Below are 6,725 nucleotides of genomic sequence, written 5' to 3' on the forward strand. Positions count from 1 at the left end.
CGAGTCGAGCGGGACAGGGATGATGTGTCGAAATATAAGAGGTTCACGCATACCACTCTTCTGCCACTTGCAGCATGTGCGATGGATAGTTGGAATGCACTATGGGTGCAATAAGTCCTTAGAAAACCTTTGAAATGTCTAAGTGATAAGGCGTTATCACATTTACATACAACTATCACATATTTAAGGTTAGGAAAGCATGTGAATGTGAGGTTTAGAATTCGAACATAATTTTTAATGTTTAATAAGTGTGACATAGAGATAGAAATGATTCACATGGTAGGTAATGTAACAATACCATAAAATACAAGTATAGTGCGCAATTTAGATATAGTGCTTAAAGGAACAAATAGAGGTGTAAGGCTAGTACATAGCTCAAAATTCTTAGGGAGAGTAGGGTTAGGTTAACAAGAAATAAACCTTTTCTTATTATTACCCTAAGGGAATTAAGAACAACAATGAATAATAGTGAAGGGTGATTAGAGACAATTATATATACATGTAAAAAAAATATTTGCATGTGCAACCAAGGGATAGGACATTCCTAGAGTTATTGAGGTATGTACCACATCTTAAGTATGAGAAGGATAAAGTTCAAAGATTTGTCAGTGGATTTCCACTAGCATATTGAGTATGATGATCCTTGGTCACTTGAAGAAGTCATTGGGAAATTTAAGCATTGTTATGAGCAATCAAAGCGCAAGATGAAATCTCAACAAGGTTGGAAAGGGAAAGACAAGGCTAAAGGTAAATGGCATCTAAGAAGAACAAGGCCTCAAGATGCAGGTGAGAAAGAGATTGTTACACCTGACAATAAGTTCAACGTAGTTAGATAGGGACATGGGTGATAGACAAGATGGAAAAAAAAATAAGGGTGATGGTATGAGATGGTTGCTTTGTTGGACATGTGGTAAGGATCATCTTAAGAGGGAGTTTCCATAGAATCAAGGTGGCAGGCCTCATATTTTTAGTGCACAGGAAGCGTGGACAATTGGGGATGTTGGGTAAATCATTCTAGGGATCTAAGCAGCGCTGGATAACAGAGAGGCAGATCACTAGGAATCTATTATCGATATGGATGGTAAGCACTGTGATCAAGTTATTTCTATTTTGATTGAACCTAGATCTAATTATAATTATGTTAGTCCTGACTCAGTGGATAAGTGTGGTTTAAACAAAGAAATGCATGCAAAATCCTGGTTAGAAGCAACGAAGGCCTTTGAACATCGTAAATAGGCAATGTGCGAAGCACCAGTCTTAACTACACCGAACTTCACAAAAACCTTTATTGTGGAATGTGATGCCTCAAGAAATGGAATTGGTGTTGTTTTAATCAAAGAAGAAAGATCCATTGCTTTCGAAAGTCGTCCAATCAAAGGAAAGTATTTACACAAAGCTATTTATGAGAAGGAAATGTTGGCAATACTACATGCACTTAATAAATGGCGACTGTACCTAATGGAAAGACACTTCAAGGTAAAAACAAAACATGATATTCTTAAATACATTTTAGAACAAAGATTATCTTCAGAAGAGCAACAAAAATGGGCCACAAAGATGTTGGGTTATGACTTTGAAATCATCTATAAAACAGGGAAGAAAAATGTTGTGGCAGATGCACTCTCAAGAAAGGATGAGGATGTGAAAGCATTTCTTTGCACCATTTCTATTATCCAACTAGATTGGATAAGCGAAGAAAGGGATGAATGGAAGAATGACGAAGAAGTGTGGGCACTCATTCAAAAGTTACAACAAGATCCCAGTACATCTGATACATTTAGCTGGAAAAATGATTCGTTATGGTACAAAGATCGGTTATACCTACATAACAATTCCCAACTCAAACAAAAGATTCTTAGGGAATTGCACACTTCTCCCTTAGGATGGCACTCAGGATTTCTAAAAACTTACCATAGGGTTAAGAAGGAATTTTTTTGGGATGGCCTTAAATCGGATATTCAAAAGTTTGTGGCGGAATGTTTGGTTTGCCAACAAAATAAACTTGAAACAATTAAGACCCCAGGTCTATTACAACCTTTACCCATTCCAAGCCAATGTTGGGAGGAGGTTTCAATGGATTTTATCATATGTTTACCCTAGTCCGAAGGAAAGAGTGTTATCATGGTGGTAGTTGACAGACTTACCAAGTATGCACACCTTTGTGCTTTATCACATCCATTTTATGTGAGTACAATTTATACTGCATTAAAGGAAACAATTCAAAAGCTACATGGAAACCTGAAGATGATTGTAAGTGACAGAGATCCCATTTTCACTGGAAATTTTTGGACATAATTATTTTCTTGTCTTGGTACTCAGTTAACTCATAGCTCATCTTATCATCCTCAATTTGATGGGAAAACTAAGATAGTAAACAAATGTTCGGAAGGTGTTGAGGCCTTAGAAATCTGTGGCAACAACAAGGGGGATAACAACCCGGTCTAGACCTTGAAATAAATCCTTTTTCGTTTGGGATAGTGGCTCCAACTGGGTATGGTGGTACCAGTTTCCCAGTGTTTCAGGTTTATATGATTTGTGGGATTTTTTCTGATGATTCGCAAAAGAATAACTGGAAATTAACACAACTTTATTCAAAATATTGAATTAAATCTATTTTAATCTAACCAGGGGTATTGCTAGTATTATGCGATATAAAAAGATGTCTATGTAATCTATGATAATGTAGATCAATAATAAACTATATGGAGTTCATATATTGTAAGATAATTCCTTTGAAAAAAATAGTTAATCAAAAGAACTGTGAAAAACATACAACATATTCTAATGATCGCATATAAAACAAACCATTCTCTTTTCTGATATCGTACAATAGTGCAACTGATACTTCAAACGGAGATGATAGATTTCATCCATAATTCATGAAAGATAAACTTATCGCTAATACTAGAACAAAGATTTAGCAAACATGATAATAGTACCAGATGTGTATCGTTCTGCTCATTTGACCAGTGACAATAGGCCACAATCAATCTTCTACCAATGAGTATCTCAAAGAATACAATAAGGCATCAATAATGATCAACAAAAATATATTTGATTGAAAAGACCATGTTCCATGATTCCATCAAGGCATCTACAAACTTACAATAGCACATTCTTTGTAATTTTTCTTTATAAAATTCTAGACCCTTCTCTAAATGCATGAGAAGGGTTTAAATTCTACTCTTAATTAAGTAAAAATAACCGATACAAAATATCTATGAGGAGGTTTCAAACAACCTTCCTCATTCCTAATATCCAACTTTCCAAAAATAAAATTTCTCAAAAATGACTCGGGTCTTCATTGATTAATCACCGCTGCCATCTTTGCCTCTCAGCTCACAAATGTCAGACATTGGCCTGACTTGTGGTGGCATCCCGAACTGTGTTCTCAAATGCCCTGCAAATATAGCATCATGTAAAGGTGGCAACATTTTTTGTACTGAATCCAAGGAGCAATTCAAGTTCATGATCTGACTGTGTGGTTTGACCAAAACTTGCCATACTGCTTCCCAATTGGTTTTTGATAGCCCCTCAATTGTTTCTTTCGGTAGCTGACTCTTATTCTTCCAATTCTCGTCTAACGCTTTAAGATCAGGAAGTGTTTTTTGATCACTCTCCTTTATGAGGTTGGATGTGTGCAACATGTGATTTATTGTTTTGATAATTCTTTTTGAAATACCTGATGCTCTGGCTATTGCTAGTTCGGCTTGTTTCACTTGTGAGTCCCAATCATTGAATAGAATATCCTTATGTATTTCGTTGATCTTTGGGAGACTTTCAGCGTTTTCCCTTCATTTGAATCCTGCGAGTCAATATAATCAAAGATATTAGAATTGAGTTCATTGAACTCAATTCTTTGATTAATAATGATGCTTGTTAATTTTTCACTAGTATTCAGATGTGGAATGATATTTGATATATGTTGGAGGAAGAGCTACTTTTGCTTTGACAGTAAAGTATTTAGTGTTAAAGCCTCATTAATGAATTCCTCTGCAATAGGAATATCCTTATACTTTGCTAGGTGACTCTTTAGCTCCTGGATTTGTTTGGTTTTAGCAGATAAGTCATTTTCATGACTTATTCTCTGTACTTCCATATCCTATTGTAGCATCTTCAACTGCTCCTCTGCTTGATGGTTCATGCTGCCTCATTCTTAATCACACTGTCATTGTAATAGTGTGATATTATCGTCCTTTTCTTTAATAAAAACCGAGACTTTGGTTGCTTTTTCGATTGTTGTTGTAGCATATGCTCCAGAAAATTGAGATAGTTGAGTCTAATGTTTGGTCCAATATATTTGTGTCCTTCCATAGGACATCCATAAATTCATATTCTGAAGGAGTTTTTGTTCTCCTCCACTTCCTCTATCTTTTTAAAATAGCTTTATGAAGAGGGTTGTAAAAGACGTCTAGAGGAGCGATATATGTTACATTCAAGACAATTTCAGTAGTTGGATCTCTGGGAATTACCTATGTATCTTGGAAACTTGTTTTTGGATCTTCATTGGTCATTGCTGCGATTTTCCCATTGTGGGGTTTGAAATCCTGTGGGTTCTTGTGTTGATCATACCTTAAGGGTATCGTGTAGCTTTTCATTGAATGCATCCCACAACTTTTCTAATTCATATGTTTCTTCTTCCTGATCTCGTGACGTGCCTGCCTTAGTCTGCTCCTAAGGCTTGGTTTCAATTCTATGATCGGTAATCCAAAATTCTTGTGGAAGGTATTGTAACCTCTATCCTCTAAACTCGTGGAATCTTCTTAAGTTATCTGCATTCAACTTTGTCTTAGCCGCATTCAAAATCTACTCAAAGTTCTCGGCTAATTCTAGTAAATCTTCAAAATCATCTACTGTATGTGTCACAGGTCTGATCTTAACTGAAAGGGTGAATTTGTTTGCTACTTGCTGTGGATCAAAGGACCTTGATGGTAGAACGGGGAGCTTTAATAACTACATATTCTGATACTCTTTATATGCATGACCATAATTAAGAAGGGTAAATGACCCACACTAAAGGGGAAAATTTGGCCATAGGGATTTCTTCATTTCCTTCGATGTTTTTGTGAGGCCATTTCCTACTGTTTGGTATGATACTTCTCTTGCCAACAGTTTGTCTGATACATACATGGGGGGGACATGTGGGAAAGCTTGGCTACCAAATATCCTGATATAAGAGAAGGAATCTTCAAGAAAATACCTTCCAATTGCTTAGAGGTTTGTGATAGCTTCTTTTGTGAATCTCGAACATCTTTTGTTGAAAACTAACTGATGTAAGGGGAGAACAAATCCATGGAATAATTAGTGAAAATGTGGAATAAAATCTTGTTCCCACATATGCTTATAACTTAGGAAGATAGGAGTAGGATCATTGGTAGTCCATTTCCAACCCATGGTTGGAAAATGAGTGCAAAAACAAATAACATCGAAGACATATGTAGACATGAAGAATTGGGGAACTGCTCTAGAGGAGGTAGCCTTGGTTTGGCAATATTCAATAATTTCTTTGGCCAAATTCTCAGACAGAATGGCTTCCCAATTCATAATGTGAGAATTAACACAAGCATCACTTAAAGGAACGAAATAGATCAAGAACTTAGAATTATCAAGGAGACCATACAACCTACATAACATAGAGGTTGCGAAATTATAAGGGTTGGCTAAAGAAGCAATGGGGAACATACCCACTTTATCTTGTTTGAATTTATTGGCTCTTCTCCTCCATTCCTGTATCATTTGAAATAGTTCTTCATTTTCCTTTACAAACCTTCCAACAAACTGTTTGTCATAAATTTCCTAGGCATCAGGTAGCTTGTACATTTGTTGTAAATCTTTGGCTCTGAAAGAACCCAAGATTGTGTTTTTAGCTGTCTTGATAAGTCTGTCTTCCGCTTCTGTATTCTCTACTACACATATTATCATATTTTTGTATGGAAAGAGCCTAACCCTTGTTGCTATTCGGTGAAGGAAAGAGCACGCAGTGTCTCTGAACTGCACTCCTGACGGTTCTGTGTTGTCAGTGGTTGGTTGAATGTCTATTACTTCAAGGTTTTAATTCTCCAACATAGTATAGATAGTCTTCCATGTAGTGGCACCTCCATTTGCAGTGCATACTGTATCTGTAAAAATGGACGACATATCTATGCTTTCGATTTTGCGATAGATTTCTTAGTATGTTTCTACATCACCTTTTGAATGGACATCGCTTGAGCGAATTTCCTATTAAAACTAACAACAATTAACTGTTGCATAAATAAAATATTTGATGAAATGACCGAGCTTCGTAAGAAAAGATTCGGGATGAGTTCAACATTAATCAACCATAACGAACACCATGATTTCATGCATAGGGATGATAACCGTATTAAATCATTCTGACCTAACTCATGTCCAACTTAAAAAAAACTATTAAACATCTGTCAAATCTGTCATATCAGATATTTAAGCTATAGCGCGAATGAAACTTTGTTTGATGGATCTTGCAGTATGCGATATGTGATATCGCAAAATCGCAAGATCGCAATATATCGGAGTTTTAATAGGAAACAATTAAGCTCTTGCCATAATATCCTCCGATGTGTGATATGCGATCGAGATGTCACATACAAAGTTCAATCGCAAGTCACATATCAGTATTTTTTTAATGTGATTAACTTTGCTACTAAGGAATTGTGCGATTTTGTGATTTATGATGAGGACTTTAATATGTTTTAAGTTAGATTAAA

Source organism: Pinus tabuliformis, chromosome 1_1, assembly GCF_031772625.1.
Source record: "Pinus tabuliformis cultivar Carrire ecotype Pingquan chromosome 1_1, CPIR1, whole genome shotgun sequence".
Classification (NCBI taxonomy): Eukaryota; Viridiplantae; Streptophyta; class Pinopsida; order Pinales; family Pinaceae; genus Pinus; species Pinus tabuliformis.